The following is a 26,536-nucleotide window of genomic DNA, read 5'->3' as shown; positions in this document are numbered from 1 at the left end:
AGAAAAGCTTGCTGCGCACGCGCAGATACGGACTTGAGCGTCAGTTACTTATTGGAAGTTATTAATCGGAAAAACGCTGTAGTAGAACGGAAGTGACTCTTCTCTTTTCCTAGGTCTAGAAAGCGCCGTTGGGAAAAGCGGCTCCTGTTCCATCGCCAGTAGCGGTCCTGTAGCGCCGCCTGGGCTTCAAAGGTATGAACTGCAGCGTCATTTGCCAAGCCAGCATAAAGCCCAAGCAATTCTACATAGCGCGGATCACAATTATTTGATACGTGAAGGTGGGTGTACGTGTGTACGTAACGCCACGTATCACATTACATACATAGGCTACATTTCAAAAACAACGCTTGCAACCTTATCATGAGTTGGTCTCAAACGTATTTCAAATGCAGCTAAACTGCAAGGATTACTATCATAGCCAGGTGGGACATGGGGAATTGGCACGCTAATATTAATTTAAGGGCCACAGAGTTCTTATTTCAAAAACTTATTTCCTGCCGAATTTTCAAACACACAGCAGCTAATAATGAATCACACAATATTAAGATGTATCACAACAACAGGACATCTGGAAGGGCCGTTAGAGGAATACAGTGGTACCTCGGTTTACGAACTTAATCCGTTCCAGAAGTCCGTTCTTAAACCGAAACTGTTTTTAATTGAGGTGCGCTTTCCCTAATGAGGCCTCTGGCCGCCGGTGCCTGTCCACTGTTCGGATTCTGTTCTTAGACGGAGGTAAAGTTCTCAAACCAGGACACTATTTCCGGTTTTGCGGAGTTTGTAAACCAAATCGTTCCTAAACCGGACTGTTCTTAAACCGAGGTACCACTGTACAACTCTTATGGAGACCAACTGAAAGGGGGTAGGTAATTCTGGACTGGGCAACCTCTGAAATATCATTGGGGGGAAAGGTTGAAGATCTGAAGAGTTAAAATACGCATTTGTATAACTCCTTAGCAGTATCAGAGACACATTTTATTCTAGGCTTCTTTAGAATTTGCATTGTTCCCTGGTCCTGAACTAAAATTGCTATACTAAACCAGTGGTCACATATAAATCTTTATTGAAAATGTGTGTGTGAGGGGTGAACCACTCCCTTGTATGGCAATTCTGCTATGTTGAAGGATCCTTTATTACGCAAACAAAATGTCAATGAGCATGCCTCCAGGTCATCATTGTGTGTTCACACTCCTGATTACTCTACAGTGCACTCACACTTCTGGTTTGTGAAGCTGTGTACACACGTTAGCCACAAACCACATCTTGAGAAACACTGTTTTAATGCATTTCCCCTGGAAGCCATCTTCAGTCTGATTCAAAAATCTAAGCCATATGAAGACATCTTTCCCACCTACTTGTGTGGACAGCAGCTGATCTGGAAACATTTTCAACCCATTCTGACATGTAAAAGTGATCTGAAGTTCATTGGAGGTGGGTAGGAACAACCTTACTGCATTATAAACTGGTGATGTATACACAGCCAAAGTGAGTTGGGGACAAGGCCATCACATTGTTTCATTGCATGTGTTTTAACTTATAGGGATATAACTTTCCCCTCCTGAGAGCCAGTGTGGTGTAGTGGTTAAGAGCGGTAGTCTCCTAATCTGGTGAACTGGGTTCGATTCCCCGCTCCTCCACATGCAGCTGCTGGGTGACCTTGGGCCAGTCACACTTCTTTGAAGTCTCTCAGCCCCACTCACCTCACAGAGTGTTTGTTGTGGGGGAGGAAGGGAAAGGAGAACGTTAGCCGCTTTGAGACTCCTGAAGGGGAGTGAAAGGCGGGATATCAAATCCAAACTCTTCTTCTTCTTTCTTGCCTGCCGTTAAAAAATTATCTCGAGCCCAGGATTGCTGTGTGTGTATGTTGTATGTAGGCTGGTTCTTACAGCTTTAAAGGCCAATATTGGTCCCTGTGACTTAAGTCTACTGTTGTGTGCTTACTTTCCAACTGCAAATTTAGCTGCACTGTATTTTTGCCTTCAAATGGAGCCCAGGTAGACAAAATCATCTACCACCCCAAGCATGTGGTCATTAATGCTGATGCGTGGCGTGTGGGTGATGTCCTGATCCAGGATGTTGGTCTTCACATGGCAGGGCAGTCTCTCAAACAAGGATGTGCTCTCCCAAATCCACATCTCCAGCATATTTGCACTCCTGTCTCTGCAACATCTATGCTTGTAGAAATAACGGAGCCGACATGGGAGTTGGGATGCTAGTGAGCTGTGCGGGAGCAAGCTGACTGCTAGCTTAGTGTGGTGCCACACTGTGCCAGAGCCAGTGTGGTGTAGTGGTTAAGAGCGGTAGTCTCCTAATCTGGTGAATGGGGTTCGCGTCTCCGCTCCTCCACATGCAGCTGCTGGGTGACCTTGGGCTAGTCGTACTTCTTTGTAGTCTCTCAGCCCCACGCACCTCACAGAGTGTGGGGAAGAAGGGAAAGGAGAATGTTAGCTGCTTTGAGACTCCTTAAAGGAAGTGAAAGGTGGGATATCAAATCCAAACTCCTCTTCTTCTTCTTCTTAGTGGAGGCTCTTTTTATTAGCAAGATATGCAAAACCAGGAAGATACATTCAGGGCTTTGCCCTTTACACTTCTCCAATCCCGAGACCCCTGGGTGTTGCCTAGTTATCTACGCAACTTGCTCCACCACGTCATGTTCCCATTACAGGGGGAAATGAGCAATACTTTTGGCAAAGGAGATAAAGGTCAGGGCACTGAACACTGCTGAGGAGACAAAAGGTCAAGGAGTGGGCATGGCAGCTAGATAGCTGTGGCTTGTCTTATGCTGCAGGGGAAGGTGTGCCATCAGACTGCGATGCCATCCCTACAATGCTGGCTTGATCATGTCTAAGGAATGGAAGATGGCAGGATCCCCAAGGATGTGCTCTATGGGGAGTTGGCTTCCAACTTCACCCCCAAAGGTGCACTCTTCCATCGTCTCCCAAGACGCATGGATGCTAACCAATAGGTATCAAGTGTTTAGGAAGCATGGAGGGCGGGGGGCTGCAAGGACCAGCACTCATGCTGTGCCCCATTTCTATGCTCATCACCTTCCACACCGCCTTGGAATCCTCTCAATAATGGGTGGTTAAGAAATATTCTGAATAAATGAATTAAATAATTTTGTAAAAAAGCAAATTTTGTAAAAATGCTGTGTGTCTCCAGTACTATTCCTCAAAAAGAAGCCTGACCCAGACAGAGCTGCCCCTGGACTCTCTCGCTACTAGGGGGCCATGCGTATGAGAGTCTTCATTTATTTAGACAATTTATATACCAGCTCATTACAGTTGGCTAAAAGGGGTGTTCATAAAACTCAACAAATGCAATCAAGATCAGTTGCAAACCAACTATAAATTAAAAATTTAGTTAAAATGCCTGCTAGATTTGAGAGAGAGAGAGAGAGAGAGAGAGAGAGTCTTCAGCAGCACGTGCTGGAAGTTTTGTAGGGAGGGGCTCGTGTCTGATATCACCTGGGAGTTCCAGAAAATTGACCCTACAATACTGAACACATGCTGAACATGGCTCCTTTGCAATATGATCTGTACATCTGAGCTATGGGGGGCCCCACTAACAAATACCTCAGTGATCGGACAGGGATATAAGGAATCAGGTGTGGACTCAAGTCATTAAGGACATTGTAAATTAATACAAGAACTTTGAACTCGGCTCAGTAGCATATAAGCAGTCAGCTAGCGATACTACATGGCAAAAACTCAGTACTATTTGTATTGGTACATGTAGCAGCCTGGAAACAACACTGCTTCTCTGAACAAGTGTACAACATTCTTTTGAGGACCACAACCCCTTGGTCAACCACTAGGCTTCAAGAGTTGTGGGCAAGCGTCTCCAACCAAACTTCTCCTCTTTTTACATAGCAAAGGATCACATCCACCACAAAACCAATGAAAGGTAACGTTAAAAACCAACAACAGTTTATTCTGCTGTTTCTCAGCACCCCCATGGTATCTTCTCAGCTGCTCTGGGCAAATTATAACATCTTGGCAAGTGTCAGTGTATCTGAACAGCATTTATATTCCAATCAGCTGGGCAATCAACTAATCCTTTTCGCCGTTTAATTTCAGTAATGAATAAATGAACAACACTTATCACAAACAAGGCTGATAGAGCCACAAGAGCTATGGTCCTTGAAGCCTATTTATGACCGGCTTATTTATCATCCTGGAGAATGAATGTCTTTATATAAAGGCTTTTTAATTCATTCACGTCCTTCAGCCTGCTTTGTTGAAAGCGGTGTGAAGATTGAAGCGTCGTCAAGATAAGGGTTCGGGATTGCGTCTGTGCACCAAGAGGCTGAGCGATGTACATAAAAGAATTCTGTTTTATATTATGAACACAAAGGTGAGGTTGATGGCATGCGACAAGTTAATAATCACTTGCAAATCTGCAAAGGCATTAATGTTGCTTATTGAGCTGGAAGCGCAGTTCCAAAGGCTTGCACTCCTTTGTTCAATAATGCCTTCTCCCAAACCCGGCTCCTACAAGTCCCCTTCAACTGAATAAATGGGGGGGGGGGGGAGGTTGTAGGGTATCAAAGGCACCTGCAGTCAAGTTGGGTAAGAGAGGGGAGGATTCTTCTCAACACAAGTAGTATCTCCAGGTTGCTTAGTCCGTTAGGGAACAAATACATTCTAAAAGGACAGGTATTATACTGTTTGGTTTGACTTTATTGAACATACAGCTAAATCAAAAGATCCCAACAGTATGCACTTGTATATGGAATTAATAAGGACCATCTTGTCCTGGGGGGAAGGGGGAAGAAGCAGTAACAACTTTTTCTAAGCAAGCAAGTTGTCTTTTCCATTCTAAAGTAACTTTAAGGAGGGGGAGATGCTAATTTTAGATTTTATTTACTATTTGTTGTTGCTAGGATTAATGTGTGTGCCGTGAAAAATGGTCCACGGCTGTTTCTCTCCCCACCCCCCCACCCCAATTATCTGTAACCATATATACTTAATGTTTTACTCAATGGGGGAAAATTGAGAAGAAGAAAAAAGAAACTCTGGTTATTCAGTGGTAGATATTCCTTTATTCACCATTGTGTTCATGGGAGGGGGAGTAACCATGGAAACAATGCCATGATATCTTACCTAGTGGCGAGACTTTCCTGGAAGGGAAAAATGAAAAGTGACCAGGAGCTGGGTAGAAAAAAACTTATTTTCCTATTATATATATTTTTCCTCATTTCTCTGTGAAAGTAACCCTGCCCAACATAAAAAGCTCATGAACTCTACCTTCACCTCTCCAATAAATATCACAACGAGCAATTTTAAGCATCATAGTTTCTATTCAGCCAGAACCAATGACGATGCAATGAAAAGAATGATAAAGAACTCAAGCGAGTGCCTTCCTGCTGCAAAAATGCAACAGCATTCTAAAGGCACCTTCTGGGTGACTTGCCGTGCTCCCTTTTTGTAATCTGTCATCTTAATGCTTTAATGATTTTCTCCCCCAGCCCTGTTATCAGAGCAGACCCAGCCAAAAGATAAAGAGCTGGATCTGACTCCGTAAGCAGGATTTCAATCAGCTGCACCTACATATATTATTGACAGCAGCCAAGCTGCCTAGGGCTGAAGTCAGGTGCAAGAGCTATCGCTAATATCCGGTTGTACTGCATACCAGAAAGAATTCAAGCCCATCTCCTAAGTCTCATTTGGATTACTTCACTTCTGGGAACGATGCCAGAAATTATGCTGTTACGAGAAACAGTGCAACAGAGCGCTGAAACGCAAGACCGGGAAACCCTGGGTTCAAATCCTCACTCAGCCATAAAATCATAATACTAATTACAAATATTAATATTTGTACCCCGCCCATGTGACTGGGTTGCCCCAGCCACTCTGGGTGGCTTCCAACAAATATAATAAAACAGCAAACATTTAAAACTTCCCTAAATAGGGCTGCCTTCAGGTGTCTTCTAAAAGTCAGATAGTTGTTTATTTCCTTGACATCTGGAGGAAAGGCATTCCATAGGGTGGGTGCCACTACTGAGAAAGTCCTTTGCCTGGTTCCCTGTAATTTTGCTTCTCGCATTGAGGGAACTGCCAGAAGGCCCTCGGAGCTGGACCTCAGTGTCCAGGTTGAACGATGGGGGTGGAAACACTCCTTCAGGCATACAGGGCCGAGACTGTTTAGGGCTTCAGGGCTCAGCACCAGAGAATCAAATTGTGGAGCTAGAAGGGACCATGAAGGTCTGCAGGTCCAACCCCCCTGCAAAGCAGGAATATTTTGCTTCCCATGCAACAGATAGTTAAAAGCCAAAGGCCTTATTTAAAAAGGAATGTCTTTGCCTGGCAACTAAAGATGTGTAACGCTGCACATTAGACCAAAATGTCTGCAAATCTTAAAACAATGAAGAGATGCAATTTGGTAAAACACAAACTTATTTTGTTAAGTGATCTAGATTGCCTTGTTTTCTCGTGTTATCGTTTTTCATTGCTGTTATGGCCAGGGGCCTCAAAAGCTGGATGTCAGTGGACCTCTGAGAGAGCCCAGTTCCTGCACCTTGCTGGCTAAAGGCTGGTAGATGTTTTCTCAGTGGGAGCTGATGGTTTAAGAAACCAGGACATTTCACACTGCTAGTAACAAGGGCAGCCCTGGTAGCAAACTATCTGGGAACCTCCAGACTTTTTTGGGGGAGGTAGGGATTCAAGGGCAACCTGTTTACAGTTTGGTAAGTCCAGGAGGAAATGCACTGATACGTGTGGGATGAAAAAAGACTAATGAAAAGACATACAGACACCCAGCAAGCAAATCCGGCCATTAGTTAAACTTGCTTCCTTGCCAAATGTCCACCCCTCTACTGGGCCATTTCCCACACACTAGAGTAGCTAAAAAGGTAAAGGTAAAGGACCCCTGATCACAGATGACTCTGGGGTTGCGGCGCTAATCTCGCTTTACAGGCTGAGGGAGCTGGCGTTTGTCCGTAGACAGTTTTTCCGGGTCATGGCCAGCATGACTTAAGCTGCTTCTGGTGCAGCGGAACACTAAAACCAGAGCAGCACACAGAAACGTCCTTTACCTTCCCGCCAGAGCGGTAACTATTTATCTACTTGCATAGGTTGTCAGGAGCTGGGACCGAGCACCGGGAGCTCACCCCATTGCGGGGATTCGAACCACCGACCTTCTGATTGGCAAGCCCAAGAGGCTCAGTGGTTTAGACCACAGTGCCACCTACGGCCATTTCCCACATACTAGAGTAGCTAGCTTTTACTTATTTCCTTGTTCCTGTGCCTTTAAAAGGTAAAGGGACCCCTGACCATTAGGTCCAGTTGTGACCGACTTTGGGGTTGTGGCACTCATCTCGCTTTATTGGCTGAGGGAGCCGGCATACAGCTTCTGGGTCATGTGGCCAGCATGACTAAGCCGCTTCTGGCGAACCAGAGCAGCGCACGGAAACACCATTTACCTTCCCACCGGAGCAGTACCTATTTATCTACTTGCACTTTGACATGCTTTGAACTGCTAGGTTGGCAGGAGCAGGGACTGAGAAAACGGGAGCTCCCCCGTCACGGGGATTCGAACCACCGACCTTCTGATCGGCAAGTCCTAGGCTCTGTGGTTTAACCCACAGCACCACCTGCATCCCATTCCTGTGCCTTTAACTGCACTTAATGTGATCCAGCCCCTCAAACTTTTCGCTTTTCTGGATCCCTAAGCCAGGAAAGGCTTCACTTGACTTTTAAGTCCATCCTGTCAGCCCTTTTGTGTCTCACTGTTTTCTTCCTAGTGAGGGAACCACCAGCCTGCCTTCCTTCTTAAAAGGTTTTCAGTACAATTCTCCAGCTAGAGCACTGGGCTTTTATGCTGATTGAGGTCAACTGGGATCCACCAGCTACGAATGACCCCAATCAATTTTCTCTTAACTCAGACTATTGCTTTACACTCATACACAGTTAGCTCAGAAGTCATTTCTATCTCCCCAGATGCTCTCAAAGACTTTTACACTGACAACAGGACTTTTCCCTCTTTCTCTGTGCTTAACATCCCTCTACACAGAATGCCCTGAATTTCTCAAGTGAAAGTCATTATCAAAAATATTTCTACTAATCTGAATGAGAGCTCCCGGTGACTGAATTTTTAAGCCTAAGGGACACGCTGGTATAATTCAAATTGCATTGAGGTTTATGTTAGAGTTGCTGCAATAAAACCTCTGGTCAGGACATTATGGAGAGTCGAAACGTATTTGCTCTCCACCACAAGAATGAGTTTCAAAGCTTTACTGAGGAACAGTTTTAAAATAGTTACAAATAAATGTTTACAAAATATTTAGTAACACATTGCTCTTAAGCGAGCAAGCAATGTGGTCTTGTCTTCTTTTTAGTCCTGAATACAGTTCAGGACTAAAAGAATTTTCCTCTCTGTGCTCCCAGAGATAGATCCTAAGCAACTTGCTTCTTCATCATCCCAGAACTGAGATTCTGCTGCTCCTGGCTCCATTGCTGACAAAAATACTGCGTTCTCGGGTCTCATTTCCCTGTTGTAAGAGATCTGCAGTTCCGTTTCTGGATGACTCATCAATTAGCATAAAGGCTGAAACGGAAACATACAAACCTTTCTGCCGCATTTTCCAGAGTGAAACCTCCCATGCCTAATGAAAATGTCTCTTTGCAAAATGTTTTCAAACACAATGCATACAAACTTTACATTTTATGCATATTAAACTTATATCTTTAACAGTTTCTTACAACCAAGTGGTATATCATTTTTATAAAATAGATAAATAAACAATCAGGAGATCAAAGAATTGGAAGGGACTCAAAGATATAGCCTACCCCACACCCCAAACTCACAACAATACTTTGAATTTTTTCCCAAGAGGAGAGGAAAAAAACCCAACATTGAAACAGTAGAAGTAGAAGTAAGTTTGAGGATATACACTTGCGAATCGCTCATAGCCTTGACTTGGAGGATAACATATAAACTTTTACTTAAAGATTTATTCCAGTTATATGCCCCTTATATATGCCAAATGTTGCTTCCCTAAAATTCATCTCTGTCCTTGGCATTTTAAGAAAAAATTGTTGTGGGGGTATTACTGCATGTTTTTAAATTTAACACCTTTGAATTACTGATAAAAGCTGAGGCTGAAATATCTAACAAAATAATTATGTCCTTACCTGATTTGTCAATCACTTCTTTTCTCAGAAGTTTTCTGTGAGAGGTTGCATCCTCCTAAGGATTCAGAGCTCATCTGAATGCATAACCATTCCACCATTTTTCATTCCATTTTTATGTGGATAAAGTTCCTGTGTACCAAAGAAAGTTACAAATCCATCGACAAGCATATGCAGCTGCTTCTACAGAACAAAAAAAGCAGGTATTCAGCACTGTGAATTTAAAGTAGCTATCACCTTGAGTTTATTAAGGACAAATCTACAGGGGGCATTTGTCCTAATGGCTTGATGTGGAATCTATTCCATACATAGAAGTTAAAAAGCTTAATTGGGCAAACTGAAAGCTTGATCTTTGACTCTAGACAACTTGAGTGCAAGTAATGGCTATACAGAGGTTAATTTTCTCCATCTCATAGGCAAAGAGGCTTTTCTGTCTATGTTGTCTCCTTTAGATGCAGAATGTGAGCTCTCTATACAGGATGGCAGTTTATATTTTTTGAAACCATTCCAGCGGCCTGCCTGCATCGGTATGTATGGGGCAGTGGTTCCTAAGTTATTAAAAACCAGATTCTCTCATTTGCAATTATCGTTACAAAAAGGCATCAATACTAATGAGCCAAAGAGCTTTGGAGTGTAATGAGTATGTCACTCAATGGATTATAATGCACTTACGGCAGCCTGACTACTCCACTCTCAGTAACGCAAAGCATAACACACATCAGCCAAGGATTATTTCCTCCCCAGCTCTGAAATAACTTCCCACTTTGACAAAGTAGAGATAAATGCAGATTGTGCTCAAGGCCTGCAAATCCTACAGGCAGGGGATTGTCCGTACCACGAGGCAACCCTAGGCAGTTACGCAGAGACACACTTTTTGAGAGAGAGAGAGAGCGAGAGCATTGTTTTTGTTGTTGCCAATGCACGCCACAGAACAGACAGGGCAGGAGAAGGAAAGATGCTACCGGGCTAGTGGTAGGAGACAAGTAAAAAATTAGGTAACAGACACTGAGGCTGTTACCAGCTTAAAATGCAGCCAGGTTGCTGTTTTTATGAATTCAGATCAAATCAGGTTCAGGGAACAAAAGCATAAGAAATGGCAGGATAGAAATGGGATAGATGCGGATTGTGGCTAATGTCGTATGCACACTACTTTTCAAACCAGAGGTGGCAGCGCACTATGTGAAGAGTAAATGGGAGTGAGAGAGGGGTTCATTGTGTTGTGGGCTGCAGTCAGCTTCACCACCCACTACATCTCTCAGACGTAGGATTGCCAGAGTTCTGGGTCTGACCTGAAGTCTACAGGTTTTTCCTGGCCTCCTCCAGATGGCAGGTGGAAGGCTTGAACGTCCAGGAGCGTGGGAAGGACAATAAACAACAACAACAACAATAATAATATTAATAATAATAATGTGACTGTACATGCAGCTCGCAAGCCGTAGAAACTACTGTGTCAGCTTTGACAATAAAGAGTTAACTATCTGCCATGTCCATTCCTTTGGCTGGGAGGCAGTGCCTTGATAATGGACCACTTGAGAACCAATGAGGCTCTTGAAGGACCACTTAGTGATTTTTCTGCCTCTTATAGCAATTACAATGCGCTAGATGCTGTATGATTTTAAATTGCATTTTTACTGTATCGTTTATTCATATATATACTACCCTGCTACATTAAAATTTGGATTCCATGGAATACAATAAAATGCAATATAAGAAATAAAAGAAGCAATAGAAACACAATTTAAAATCAATATGAATATTTAATGTGATGGATGTGCTGCTTCCAGTCTTCAACCTCAAATCCACAGACATGTCAGAGACGACCTCAAAGAAGCCTGTGGACTGAAGACAACAAATTGGGAGCTCCTGCCATATAGGCTTCATGCTACTTATCACTTGTTTCAACCCTTTTGTCTTGAGAAGATTAAAACATTGATGAGTTACAGAATGACCTAAATTGGTTGCAAAAAGAATATTAGCACCAGGCAAGTAGATGGTGAAAAGTTTAGGCTTAAGGTGGGGCCCAGGCCTGAAAAGAATAGGGCTCCTAGTATTCTCCTTTCCTGGTCCCAGTCAGATCCAGATCTGCTTTGTTTGATAATGGCTAAATGATATAGATAACCTTTGACCAATTAATAAAAATGGGAACTTCGTGAAATGAAAACAAAGCACAGCTCTAATAAGAGGTATGACAAGACTCTTGAGTCATATGGAAAAGCTGCTACTAAAGTAAATTCAGCAAGCAGTGAACCATGTTATAATTTGTACTCTCATCCTTTGCAAGCAGTTCAGCTGCTGAGACCTTGACATTTTGGTGAGATGAGAGTATCAAGCCTAGAAACATAGGAAGCAATCAATAAACAACCACAGCATGCTTGACAGAAAGAAGTGAATGTATGAAAAAGTGTTCCCGTGTTGCAATTAAACATCAAATTGGTGGGCATCAGTCTCCAAAATATGCCCACCATAAACCTATGTTATGAACAACAGATCTCCCTGGATTAATGCAAAAGATGAGTGTTGTGCGCTAGAAGCATATCCATAGTTATTATCCATAATGGGATTTGGGCTGTTAGGTAAGCCTGTGAAGCAGTAGGTGGATTACTCACTTCCTTGTTTTCTGCAACTCTTTCCATGGAAATGGGAGGGAAATGGTCAAGGTCTGCTATGGCGTAAAATCCTCCTCCTCCTCCTCATTTTCTTCCACATATAGAGGTTAAAACACCAGCCAAGCAGAACAGCTGAATTAACAAACCTTCCCTTGACGCATATCTCTTTATGAGCTGGTCAGTCAACTCATTTGCTCAGGACAGAGCTGTTGTTGCTATCAGGTCAGATGCTGGTCTACAAGTTGGTAATCTAAGGTAATGCTGCTTTGTTCTGCTTAGCAGACAAAGCAGCAGCAGCTGGTGCCCATTGGCACTGGTAGGGTGGAAGGTAGGGAGGCCAACAGTAGGTGGCGCCAGAGTCAATGAGAGGCAGAGCCAATCCACTCTAGTTGTCTCCCCATCCTCCTCCCAACTCAGTTCTACAAGGACAACGCTGAGCCAAAGGGGGGGGGGGGAAGCTGACAGCCAGAACCACCCCTTGGACTGGTTGTTAAGTAGGAAGGCAGGCGGGTGGGGGTTGGCTGAAGGCAGACAGAGGCTGGTGGGGCAGTGCCCCATTTGCCATAATGGAATATCCTCCGCTGAAACTGTTTCAACCTCCAAACTTCCTCTGACGAACTAACGGATAGATAGCTAGAAAGAGTGCAAGGGCACACTATTGAGAGAGCCACATTAAGCACATCCAGCACACATTTAAAGAGTGCAACTTCTCCCAAAAAAATCCCCTTCACAGAGCTACAATTCCCAGCAAATTCCCTTAACAAACTACAGTTCCCAGGATTCTTTGAAGAAAGTAATGAGCTTTAAATGTATGGTGTGTACACAGTCACTTTTAGGGAAGAAAGAATGCTCAAGACTTCTCCTTAAATAAGGAATACAAATTTGTGCACAAAACAAATCAGGAAGTGGAACATAAGCGTAACAGAGACAAAGGCTGTGCGCCCACCAAACATTTAAAGCACCCCACCTTGAAACCTGGGAATTGTAGTTTGCCCACCATAGAGCTGCAATTCCCAGCACCCTTAACAAACAACAGTTCTCAGAATTTGAGAAGGGGGAATATTCCTTAAATGTATGGAATGTATGCAGTCAAAGGTTTTTGTGAGATGTAAATGGCACCCTGTTTGCATACAAATATCAGTTGCAGACTTAGGGCAAATCACTATACAGTACTTCAGCGTTAGCTTTCATTACCTATAAAATAAATGTGAAATATTTACATACTTCAAACCATTAGTTGTAAATAATGATCATAAACCAGTCTGCACACATAAGAAGCAGTAGAAACCATTTAAAATTGTTATGGTCATTGGTTGATAGACAGGACTGCATGTGAAGGGAAAGGGTTAAAGTCGCTTTGGCTTGTTGTTTTAAACAGAAAAACAGCACAGGCTAAACTAAAACTTGTTGCTGCATGTTAAGCAAGATCCTGCTTCATCAGAGGTAATGTTTAACCTGGCCATTTCCCCTGGATTTATCCTGCTTTTTGAGGGAAGCACTTTCCCTTCCTCTGACCGAAAAGTAGCTGATCCTTTGCTGAATCTAAAGGGCATAAAATAGTCTCTAGATCAGCCTAGGAGTGGATCAAGTCAGGCAGTTCAAAAGCAGATAGTCCCAAGCAAAGCAACGCAATTTACTCGCGAGTATATCTCTCTTAAGATAATGCTATAAATACACGCCACTGGTCCAGTCTGACAGCTCTGGCTCAAGAGGGTGTGACTCTATTGAATTGCTGTCATGCTGCAATTAAGATGGGTGTGCTTTGCCCGGCACACACCCATCATCCCTGACCACTGGTCCTGTTAGCTAGGGATGATGGGAGCTGTAGTCCCAAAGCAGCTGGAGGGCCAAATTTGGCCATCACTGATTTAGAGCAAGGGTAGCCAATGTGTTGCCATCCAGTCATTGTTAGATTCCAGCTCCTATCAGACACAGGCAACCTAGGCACTGGTCAGGGATAATGGAAGCTAAAGTCCAACAATATCTGGAGGGTACCACACTAACCATTTCTGATCTAAGAGTTCATTGGCTGCACATCCCTAAAACCCTACCCTGCTATGATCCATTGGTTTCTGTGAGACCTGCTTTCAACTAATTGTGCTTTGCATCACAGCTAAAGGAAGGAAACCCATAAAGTAAGGCGGAACAGCTCCCAACTTAGCCGCCGACATTCCACAACTTTTGCTGACACACAAAGACACTCGAGCATGCCAAGTGCTAGCAAAGCCTTCGCTCGCTTTTAAAAATAACTTATGAGCGATTCAGTGATTAAAGCACAATAATTTTAAAACGTAGGTTTTCAGCACACAAACATACTTTTAAAGTGGGACAAGGTTGTCATTTCAAGCAATTAGCTCATTATTCTTGTGACAGATTGACGATGACCTTTTATATGCCATCACATTATGGAAATTAGTATCTTCATTAAAAATGTAATAATAACCCCCCTTTAGGAGCTGCAGAAGTCACTTGTTCTCAGTTGGCACAGGCAACATCTAACAGCCCTGTCAGATGAGCAACGCAGAGCTTTGTTAAGTGGTCTTCTGCTCCCGTTCCCTAGAGCAGGCTACTCAACCAGAGGTACACATCATGCTGATGACTCCATGGATGTGTGTCATGCTCTCTTGGGTATCTTGGGTTCCTGTCCCAGGTGATACAAGCCTCTTAGCAAAACACTCACCAATGAGGGCAAGGGTGCAGCAGAGTCCCAACAAACCAAGGTCAAGCATAGAGACTCAGTCTAGGTCCAAAACATGATGCAGAGTCCAAGCCAGGCAACAGTCTAAGATCAGTATCGCAAGGTCTTCAGGCAAGGTACAACATTGCAAGAAAGGTGGGTGGGGACAAGAATCAGGCACAAGGAGCCAGAGACCAGTGTTGTTCTGAACAACTGGAGGGCTCAAGAGGGAGGACCTGATATACGCTGGCCTCCTAGCCTAAAACTAGCCAATGGGTTTCAGGGGTTTCTTAATCCTGAGCTCCATGACGACTCTAGGCCTGTAGATGCATGTTATGCCATTACTGTTTGGCTTGGATAGGGACCTTTTGGCACCAGCATTCTTGAGTCCTGTGGGGCAGGTTTGGCTTCACCTCCTCTTGCATCTCTTCTCTGTTCAGAACAGATGTGAGGGTGGGCTCCAATGAAATGTGGGCATTTAAGTGGAGAAGGGGGATCAATGTAGGAGAGGCTGAACCACTACTGAGCAGGAAAAGCAAACAGCCCCTCGTGCATTATAGATTTTTGAGAGGATATTTACTGCCAACCTTCGCTGGGGCCATAGAAAGTACCAACAGCACACTGGCACTCACAGGGGCCACACTGCTGACCCCATGACTTAGGTCAACATCTGAAATGATGCTTTTCCTTTTTGGGAACTCTCCTAGGTCCTGCAGAAATCAATATCCACCCCATATCTGTTATCTGTTGCCTAATACTTGCTGACTAGCTCGAGATGAATGTTGCTCAGCTGGAATAGGCATCCAGTCCTGCTCGACACTCCATACATTTTCCTCCCAGCTGCCACGGTTCATTCATCTGACAACAGGAGTTGCATGCAGCCTGGCTCCATGGAAACATGGTCAAACACCAGGCCAAGTGACAATCTATTCCCTTAGAAAATTCTTTCCTTAATCAAGAAAGAGCTCTTTCATGTACTGCAATATTATAATCCCAAACGAGATTAGGAAGTGCTCTCTGTAATTGTTTGAAGTTAAAATTAACAACGAAAACTCATTAAATGTTTAAAATGTCAAGGAAGGGGAATGGCGTTTTGGAAACTTTCTCAGAGTTAGCCAGTATGGCAATCAAACTTTACATGGGTCATGGCCAGGAGCTTCCTCAAGACCATAAGGGGATGCCATGACATAGCTGCAGCAATGGGAGAAAAATATAAAATTAAGGAGAGAAGTTCAGAACAGGATGACAAAGGCAGATGAGAGGTATCCTATGCAGGGCTTAAGTACGCTAACATTCGCACATCTGCAGGCTGAAATAAACTGAATAACAGGTTTTCAAATAAGAACACTCCATGATTTTTATACATTATGGGCTACTGGCGTTCCAGTCATTCATCCATGTCTATCACTACAGTACAAATTCCACACTGCACTACCGTGCAATCCAGCTCTCCCCATGGACATCTTTTTTTAAGTAGAAGTCACAGGACAAGCACTATTGATGCTGCTGAATGGTCCTCTATTGTACTGTGCTTTTGCTCCAATGAAGCAGAACAAACCCTTATTTTTCTTTGTTTATCGGAGGTGGGAAAAGATGGGGGCAGGGGGGAAAGTAGCATAATGGTACTGCCTGTCCAACATAAAAACACAATCCATGCAGTTCCTGCTCACTTCAGACACACCAGGACTAATAAGGCAGGATCAGAATTATGTTAAATGGAATTGAACTCCTACGGAGCTCATCAAATTCTCTTAGCAAAGTAAGCTGATAAGGTACACACAGTGTCCAGTTTTTACCAGCTTTGCTCTAGAGCCACGAAGGCTGGAATCTCTCACTCTCTGGTTTAATGAAAGCTTAGATCCTGCTTCAACCTAAAGGCAGTCTCTTGAAGAACTTAGCAGCTCATGAGTCACAATCGCCCTCTACCACAGGGTAGCCTTTGGGTGCTTCCACGCTGTTGCTATTTTTGAGTGAGATTCAATCAGATACTGGAAAACTGAGGCTGCACTATTAAGGTTGAATGAATGAATTTATTAATACGGTCACAGACCAGCGCCAACACACACAACATCACAGATCATAAAAAATATATATAAAAAATACAAAGGGCAATATAAGTATAACAAGCATTTAAATATAAAAAATTAAAATTAATTATTATTAATTAAAAAATTAAAATTAATTATTAGCATGCCCCCTGCTATCAACACTTGGGGGTTTGGTCACCATGGGATACCACTTGCTTCCTGCGACTAATTGCAGCCGCACAGAATTTGGCTACATTTAATGTAGTCTTGGGATTCTTGTCCTCTAGCAGCGGTTCCAAACCATGGTGTTCCGACTCCTTCCCGGACTTCCGCAAAACAGGAGCAATAAAAGTCGAACGTATGTCCTCATAAAGACGACAACGCAACAGTACATGTGCAGCAGTCTCAACCTCCAACGAGCCACAGGGGCAGACCCGCGCTGCGTATGGTTTACCCTCAAATCTGCCCTGAAGTAAGGCAGAAGGCAGAACGTTGAATCTGGCGAGGGTAAAAGACCGTCTGTATTTAGGTACCTGAAGACCTGACAGATAGTTAGCTGGAGAAAAACCTCTCCCATAGTCCCTTATTGCAGGATGTTTGATCATTTCACTCATGTGGCATTGTAATTCTACATCCCAGATACGCTGGCGAATTGTGGTCCAAAAAAAAATAAATAAAAATAAATTCTTTGGGGGGTGGGAGAAGACCACTTGATAAGTTGATAAGTGGTCTTCTCCCACCCCCCAAAGAATTTTTTTTTTTGACTTTTCGAAATATGGAAAATGACAGGAAAATTCACTGGGAAGTGTAGGATAACGATTGCTTGATGCAACATCATCAAGAGTCAATGTCATGTCATCTCCTTGCAAACAAATCAAGATGCCCAATAAAATACGTTGCCTGGAGACACCATTCATTCATTCATTCATTCATTCATTTAGAATCATTGTACCTCACACTCTTTAGCGCCCCAAAGGCTCCCAGAGTGACCTACATACAATGACCAACTTGCATAGTTCTGGGGTTGGAGTTGCCTGATGGAGATGGGATTTTAGCTCTGCTTCCCATCTCCCCCACTGATTAAAGTGGCAATATCTGCAATATATACACAAGGACATGCAAGTAATACACAGACCTCAACTCATCTGAGGATCTTAATAGGTGGAACAGAAAGACCCCCAGAGTCAAACTGTGACTGTTTACAGGTTAATATATATATTTTGTCACTCTAATCTGCAGAGAAAAATGACTAAATGGCTAGCCAAGGATATGGAAGACTTAGGGCTAATGTGAACCATCACCAGGCCTGCATATGACCATGCTAGTTGCTTTCTCACTCCTTATTTATCATGGATCCTGTTTTGGTCTCCCCTGTAAACCTTTCACATGTGGGTTGAATAATGTGCAGGAGTGATGATTGGGGGTGGCCCAGGAAGCCTGAGGCATGGGTCTGTTGAACTAGGCCCCAGACATTCTGGACCATCTTAATTTGCTCAGAGACCTAAATTTGTATCTATGCATATAAAGCAAGAGATGTAAGTTTTATGCAAATAGGCTGTGCCCTGAGCTGTTAAAGTACCTAGCAACATCTCTGGTTAAGTGAAACAGAAATTGCTCATAGCAAACGGTTGTGATAACCCATTTCTTACTACTGTGGAACCAGAAATAAAAAGGGACTGTCGCAGAGGGACAGGTAAATATGTCAATTTTGGTTTCCAATTTTTTCAGTCTTAAATTCAGTTCTCCACATTCCCTCATCAGTTTGTGATCGTAGAAAAACCCCTGCATTTTTGTGCAAAGTACTTTGCTTGTATGCAATGTTTTCAAACACAATGCCTTTTTGTAAGCTATTTTCACAAACATATGCATTTTTATGGATACAGTGATACCTCGGGTTAAGTACTTAATTTGTTCCAGAGGTCCGTTCTTAACCTGAAACTGCTCTTAACCTGAAGCACCACTTTAGTTAATGGGGCCTCCTGCTGCTGCCGCGCCGCCGGAGCACGATTTCTGTTCTCATCCTGAAGCAAAGTTCTTAACCCGAGGTACTATTTCTGGGTTAGCTGAGTCTGTAACCTGGAGTGTATGTAACCAGAGGTACCACTGTATTTTTACCCTAGTAGATAAACTTTTGTACACATTACTTCACTGGGGAACTGCATTGTAAAATTCAGAGAAGTGAGAATTTCCAACAATGGCTGTGCTTTTGTTTGTATACTGTTTTGAAAATGTCAACTTTATATGCAAACTGAACTGAATATCTTCCCCATGCCTATCCTCAGATACAAGCTTGGTCCTATGCTCAAATCTGTTTACTAAACCTCAAGGGGGGAAATGTACTGCTGAAGTCATGTTGCATAACACAACTGGAAGAAAAGTTATGCTTCCCTAGGTGGGACCCAACCTCTGAGACTGAGCTAGTATTTGTTTGAATACAGTGGTGCCCCGCAAGACGGAAAACCCGCTAGACGAAAGGGTTTTCCGTTTTTCGATGCGCTTCGCAGGACGAATTTCCCTATGGGCTTGCTTCGCAAGACGAAAATGTCTTGCGAGTCTTGAGATTTTTTTCCCCTTCCCCCCCTTTTTCTAAGCCGCTAAGCCGCTAATAGCCTTTTAGCAGCTAATCCGCTAAGCCGCTAAGCCTTTAATAGCCGCTAAACCGCTAATAGCGCTAATCCGCTAATAGGGTTGCTTTGCAAGACGAAAAAACCGCTAGACGAAGAGACTCGCGGAACGGATTAATTTCGTCTTGCGAGGCACCATTGTATTTAAAAAATGTAACAGCAATGTCTGTGAGATGGGATTATGGTCTGGGAGACTTTTTTCTTAAGAAGAATGAATCAAAGCATCGTTACTCCACATATAGTACAAGGCAGATATTACTTAGGAAGACACTGATAGCTAGCTACATACAATTTACTGTCCCAACCAGGGATGCTTGGATCAAAAGCTGTGTGTAGCCAGTTCAGTGGTGCTCAGATGTGGAGGCATCTAAATCCACATGTAGCAGATGCATTTGGGCACATGGATGTCCTCTGCTAGACCAGGGCAACTAACTATGCCTGGCATGCAGTGCCAGGACCTGAACAAGGGCTGGGTAGAGCACTCAAATTAATAAAAGCTAGAAGTTGGCTGGCAGGCAGTGAGGAATAATCATCTGACTTCCCTACAGCTGATGAGCAAGAGCAGGCCCTGTGATTTAGACAGGAGGAAAAGGAGGCGGCGGCAGATGATCAGAAGGAAACCAGACCTCCCACCCAGAAGGGTTTTCTACTGATTTCTGTGCTGGTTTGTTTTCATATGTGTTGTTTTAGTTTGGGACTGTAGCTATATGTTATTGTTTCTAAATTTATGAACTGCCCAGAGGACATTGCTAATAGCCCATCATATCTAAATGCTAAAAATAAATAAGCCAAGCTCACTTCTGGTACTGGATACTAGCAGGAGATAAAATCTTATGGGGGGAAAAGACTGGAAGGGAAGGATCACGGGCAGGGAAGGATTTAATACCCCAACTGCACAGTCTTTTTGCTTCAAAAATCAGACCTCCTGATCCTACTTTATGCATGACTGGGAAACAACCATGTTTAAATATACAAAGAGTAAGTCAGACCACTAATATTTGTCCATTTTTGAGTGTCACATTTTAAAATGGATGGAGACAGCTTGGAGAAAATATACACAGAAGCATAAGAAAATACAGTCAGGATGTAAGCTGGGAAATGTGTGTTTATTATTGAGAGCAGAAGATTAAAACTGCAAACATTTATAGCTATTTAAAGATGTTAGTATTTAATGTAGAATGAGAGGCAAAGGTCACAATCCAGCACAGATCTGAATCAGTTACCTTACATAGCACCTACCTATGCATTTTTACTTGAATGTCAATCTCTCTGTGTTCAGTGGCACTTACACACTTGGAAGTTCGTCTAGGGCTGCGGTCAGAGACTGCAGTTCTATGCGTGAGACACGATGGCAGGGGTGGGGAGTTTGTAGCCCTCCAAATGTTGCTGTACTCCAACTCCCATGATCCCTGGAATGGGGCAGGCGGGCGTTGACGTCTAACAACATCTGGAGGACCATGGGTTTTTAGCAGTTTTTGTTTTAACTTTGTTCACCACCCTGAAATTTTATGATATGGCGGTATAGAAATACTTCTATAAATAGGTACCAACAAACAACTAAATAACTGAATATGAGCTGACTTAGACCCTGCAATCTTCACCTGAGGTCATTCTTTGTGTGCCTCCTCCATGAGAGGTCTGGAGGGTGGTAACCTGAGAGTGGGCCTTTTCTGCAGTGGCTCCATGCTAGTGGAATGCTCTCTTCAAAGAGGCCGCTTGGCGCCTTTGCTACATATCTTTAGGCACCAGACAAAATCATTCCTCTTCTCCCAGGCCTTTGTTTAATTAGCCAATCTATCTCAAGAGGCAGCTGAACCTATAGAGAACAGCAGGCAGGAAGACAAACCACTTTCCAGACTACAGCTAGTCTAAAACATTAGGGTGGAATAGCTTGAATTATCAAAGAAGCCCCATTTCTGAGAAGAGCTAAAATACAGCTACTTTGCATAACCAGGAATTTTGGAGACTATTGATAGAGCTGGTTCTCCTATCCTGCTCTTATTCTCAAACTTTGTTGCTTTTGGTTTCGAGTTATTTTCTATTCACTGTCTTTTCCAGGCAGAGCTAGAGGAGACTGCTGTCTGAAATCCTGGAGACACACTTGCCATTTAATATGGACAGTACTGAGCCAGATGGGCCAATGCTCTGATTCAGTACATGGCAGATTCCTATGTAAAAACAGCAATAACCATTAAAAGTAATAACTACAACACCCATCAGCTCTGCTAGAGGTAGTCACCATATTGTATTGCAAGGAATTACCTACATTAATTGGGCACTCAGGATATGCCATATCCAGACAAGATACAGGTCCTGGTCATAGGGAGTTTCAGATGTTTAGGGATATTTAGAGTGGGTCTTCTTTTATCCACGGATATATTTTGTAGATTTGGACTTGCCTAAAGAGAAAAGATCAGGCTTTGGTCAATCCTGCATTATATCCTCCAGTATACCTGAAGGAGTGTCTCCACCCCCAGCTGAGGTTACAGGGAACTAGGCAGAGGGCGTTCAAGGTAGTGGAGCCCGCCCTGTGGAATGCCCTCCCATCAGATGTCAAGCAAATAAACAACTATCAGACTTTTAGAAGGCCTCTAAAGGCAACCCTGTATTGGAAAATTTTTGATGTCTAATGTTTTACAATTTTTTATGTGCTGTAAGCCACCCAGAGTGGCTGGGGAAACCCAGCCAGATGGGTGGGATATAAATATATCATCATCCATCATCATCATCATCCAAATTAGCTGGAAAGTGCTCTTCCTATGTCTGCCTTTGGAGACAGTCTATAAATTTATTTTGCTTCAGATTGTGTCCACCAGAGTTCTAACTTAAGCCTGCAGATCGGATCATATGGTGTGATTCACGCTACTCTCCTATTATGCCGTCTTCACAAACTACCCTTTTATCCCTGGGCTGAATTCAAAGGCCCATTTTTCAACCTTTAAAGTCATGAATGGCCTGGGAGTGGGATACCATACAAAATCATTTGAGATCTGAGATTAATGTCTAGGCCCTGCTGTCTATCTGCACCACCACTGTTTTGTTTGGTGGGTTATGTATGAAACACAGGGCCTTTTCTGGAGAGACACTAATCTTATGGAAGTTCCTTCCCAGGGGAAATCCGCCTTGCTCCATTGTTGGTTGTTTTTCACGAGGCAGTTAAGAGTCAACATTTCCAAAAGCTATTTTGCTGTTGATGTGTTCATGATTTGATCTGCTGCTTGTGATACAGTTTTCTTTACGCATTGTTTCTTTTTGTTGTTGTTGTTCATATTAATTTGTCCTTTTATGTATGTTTTATATTGTTTTACAGTTGTTTGTAAGCCACTTCGATGATCCCACAGAGAAAAGGAGGGTAAAAATTCCAAATAAATAAATAAATAAATAAAGGAGTACCATTGCTGGCTCTATTTCCTCAAATCATGTCAACATTTCTAGTTTGAAGTGTGCCACTGCTCCATGTTGACACAATCTACACACTACAGGAAAAAGCAAAGTGGGGAGGGACAGCTTCCATTATCTCTGCACTTGAATGGGCCTTCCTTCCTAGTACACATTTGCTGTTATAAACGTCAGCACTTCTGAGTGAGTCACTAGAGGATATTTGATATAAAGCTAAAACAGGAAACTGTGTATTCTTCTGATTAAATTGAGGATGGTCAGAGAGGTTTGCGATTTCAGCTGCATCCAACAGGAAAGCTTGTAGGCCACAACAGATAATGCTTTCAGTAGGGTAGTGGCAAAAGAGGAGAGGATAAGGAGAAAAGGTGAAAGGTCATTGGAACAATGAACTATGTTTTTTTAAAAACAACTACCAGTAATCTGAAAGAACTCAAGTCATTACATTCACCACAAATACAATGATGGCACTTTGCAAGGCACATTTCAAAATCATTATGTCATTATTTATGTGAGAACGTTCAGAACATTACTGAAAAGCAAATAAATAAATAAATAAATAAATAAATTTTAGATGGAAGAAAGTTTATAGAGAACTAGGCTGCATACAGACCCTATATTTAAAGCACCCTCCCAAAGAATCCTGGGGAATTCTAGCAAGACCAAGAAAGCAGAACCCTCTGCACACTTATTTGGGAAAGCCCCATTAGTGGGGCCATGCAGGTAAGAAGTAGTCACACAAAGAGGAACAAGCATGTGTGTATGGCATCAGATGCAGGCAGCATGTTTATCTCCCTACCCAGAACCACAGGAAGCTGCCTTATATTGAGTCAGACCATTGGGTCCATCTAGCTCAGGAATGTCTACACTGACTGGCAGCAGCTCTCCAGATGTTCAGGCAGGAGTCTCTCCCAACCCTACCTCAAGATGCTGGGGCCTTCTGCTTGCAAGACAGATGCTCTACCACTGAGCTAAGGCCTCTATAACACCCACAAAGGCATCCTGTGCAAGTGTTTTCTGCTTTTAACTCTTACAGAGTAATGCTTTGCTGCTGGGGACCATTCAGTATGGGTTAAATCTCTCTCCAGAAACACTGCCTGAGTGCAGAGTACGTAGAGGTGCATTGCACCCTTCTAAGGCACATACATCTTGACTGTCATAAAGATAGGCACTTTAATAGTCTAAGCACTTTTCTTGGCAGTTTCTGTTTTTGTCATGCTAGCTGCCATACCCAAGGAGTTGAGTGTGCCCAGGAAGATTTTGGACCCCACCCCCACATCAGTAGACTCTACCCACTCGGGCCATATCAAAAACTGATATTAAAAATCTCCCTATTTTCAGTCATGATTTGGCATGGGGCACAGGAAGGCGCTGCTTTAGGAATATAAACCAATGCTCCATTGGCGTGCAGAACTGGTTGCACTGTTCTCTGAATGCTGTCCAAAGTGAATAGCTGAAACATTTGTCAAGAATGTAAGCTGCAAACAAGATGTCTCCAGTTTGTAGCAAATGCCATGGAAATGCTGGGTGGTCTTCATTTCTCTTCCCCATCTTTCCTGCGGATAACATGGCGATAGCACAGTAGCCTAATTTACAGGATTGTTGGGAGGGTTGCTCACGGTGAAAAACTTTGAACGCTTAAGGGAAATGCTACACAAATATAGAAATAAATTACACATGCTTGTTAACATAAACTGTAACTCCATCCAAGCTGTTTTTCTCAGAATAGACTTTAATAGCTGTTGCCAACTCCCTGTTTCCTCCAGGCGCCACTGCTTCAATGACAGGGCAAAAAAGGAAAGAAGGTCGTGAAGGCTTTCCTCATAAAAGGGTCATTACTAACAGCATCTTGACCTTTGTGTACAAAGGTTTCTCAAGAGTGAATGAATAAAATCCTTCTGTCTTATATTGTGACTAATTAGGCAACGCTAGCAAACTTAATCTTAGCATCTTCTTGGTTAGTGGGTTAGTAATTTTCTCTTCCAAGTGAGTAAAGGAGAAACATTTAACCAAAACTTGACTTTTTTCCTTTCACTTCAGGTTAGGGCTAGTAAAACATTTGTAGGGATAACTTATTCTTTAACATTTCTTGTATGGCTGAACTAGTCTGCTTATTTTGCAGGGTGGTGGCAGCAGCAGAGGAACCTACTATTTCATTGAGTTTGGCTTTTCTATTATTACTTTGGAATTTAACTACAATTATGGAAGACAGACAAAAAAATAAAATTTAAAAACAGCCTCTTTATTCATATGGCCATACCATAAACAAGTTATTCTTTAGTAGGTTGTATAGTATCTCATATTGCTTTGGAACCTTTCAACCCAATATTCTTAGTTCCATCACATTTTAGGGCAAACGGTGCCAACAGTACACAGTTTAATTTGTAACAATTTCCAGAGAGATAATTTAATCTAATCTGTAGCATTGCAATTTTAAGGACATACACCTGTATTAATTAGAAAACACTAAATTTATCTTGGAAAATTATAATACCTCAGTATAATTTTTTTAAAAATTGTAAGTGTGAAAATGGTACGAGACACTTGGAAGAGAGATTCTTACTATCTCATAGCAGAGTTGGCACAATGACGATTGCTCAAAGCACCTTAAAACTTGATTAGACTTACATCTACCCATAACCACCTTCCCCAAAACAAAACTTAGGCTAGAATAAATCTGAGACACTTAGCTTTGCAAGTAAGTGAAGATTGTTTCAGGAGTTACAGCAAACAATTGTTGATAGTAGAATAAAGAAGGAAAGGTTCCAAACAACTTAAGAAAACAAAAGAACTTGATTTCCTTACAGAATAATCATGCAGTCTGCAAGCTGTAAACATCTCTTATTTTGCTGGCATGGTTTTCCTTCAGCAGGGAGCCATCTGCATGACTCCCTCCTTCCGGGAAGGCAGGGAGAGAAGGGAAAGGGAGGAAGAGGCAAAGGCTCTTGGGAGCCTGTTGAATCCTTCTCAATGGGAATTTAAGCTCAGTGCTTGGGTTAACTCTTTCATGCAAGTCAATAACTGTGTTGTTGTTTAGTTGTTTAGTCGTGTCCGACTCTTCGTCACCCCATGGACCAGAGCACGCCAGGCACTCCTGTCTTCCACTGTCTCCCGCAGTTTGGTCAATAACTGTATATTGCAACAATAACAAATCTTGTTGATCTCTCAAAAAGCTAATCTTCAGGTAGCAGATTATGATAATGCTGGGGGATGGGACAGATAAGGTTGGCAAGCTAAAACACTTCTGTATACCAAGAAGCAAGTTCCACTGAGTACAATCTATTTTAAAAGTTGATTATTTAATTAGTTTATGAATCACTTCCCATGAATTTAAAAAACAGTAGAAACCCTACATGAAAACTATTATAAAATATAAACGCAGTGAAAAACAAAAACACCAGCACATACATAAAAATCAATCCAAACCTAAAGGCAAGATACTAACTTGGATTAAGGTTTTAGAAGGCTTTCTCTCAGGACATGGCCAGTCTACAACTCTCACTGCCCCTGACTATGTTCTCTGGGACTGAGGGGTGTCCAGCAACAGGCTCCTTACACTGCAGTGCAGTATAACAGCATAAACCATTTAAAATCGGAGACAGCAGCAAATCACCGCCTTCTCTAGAAATTGGGCCTAGTCTTTCCTGCTCATAGTTATGCTGGGGGGGGGGGGGAGCAATCTGCTTCCAAACTAGGACTAACTAGGCCCCTTTTCTTTTTCTAGTCGTTACTAAAGGGGCTACGGTAGAGTCCTAGAAAGGGAGAGCTGCTGTTGCTCATCGCTCTTTTTAAAAAAATTATTTAAACCGAGGGAAATGTGTGACCGAACTTATTTATTTGCGCGGGCCCAACGCCGGCCCTTTCAAACCACCCTTTCCTACGGAAGCCGCACGGAGGACAACCTTCCTGCATCAGCGGCCGTAAATGGAACAGCTCCCAGAGAGAGAGAGAGAATGTGCCAACCGCTACTAGAGCCTTCTGCGAATTCCTCCTCCCGGCCCCCACCTTCGCTCTCAACTCATGAAAGGGGCACTGACGTCACCCGCTCACTCTCCGCGCGGCTCGCTTCACGTCA

The 26,536-nt window shown here is 42.9% G+C and overlaps 2 long non-coding RNA genes across 2 annotated transcripts; one reads left to right on the top strand and one right to left on the bottom strand.

The window, feature by feature from the left end:
- Nucleotides 1-139: 139 nt before the first annotated feature.
- LOC308459187 lies at nt 140-12,188 on the top strand. Its single transcript, XR_013977872.1, has 3 exons — nt 140-278; nt 9,163-9,334; nt 10,391-12,188. It is a non-coding gene; the product is annotated as an uncharacterized lncRNA (long non-coding RNA).
- LOC308459185 lies at nt 4,960-26,482 on the bottom strand. The gene is made up of 4 exons (XR_013977867.1): nt 25,907-26,482; nt 9,135-9,263; nt 7,614-8,547; nt 4,960-7,248 (listed from the first exon to the last, which is right to left on the bottom strand). It is a non-coding gene; the product is annotated as an uncharacterized lncRNA (long non-coding RNA).
- Between the last annotated feature and the right edge of the window lie 54 nt (nt 26,483-26,536).

The sequence above is a fragment of the Podarcis pityusensis genome (genome assembly GCF_964106645.2).
Source record: "Podarcis pityusensis genome assembly, chromosome: 12".
Lineage (NCBI taxonomy): Eukaryota > Metazoa > Chordata > Lepidosauria > Squamata > Lacertidae > Podarcis > Podarcis pityusensis.
The sequence above is the reverse complement of the archived record's forward strand: the minus strand, read 5'-3'. Positions and strand labels throughout refer to the sequence as shown.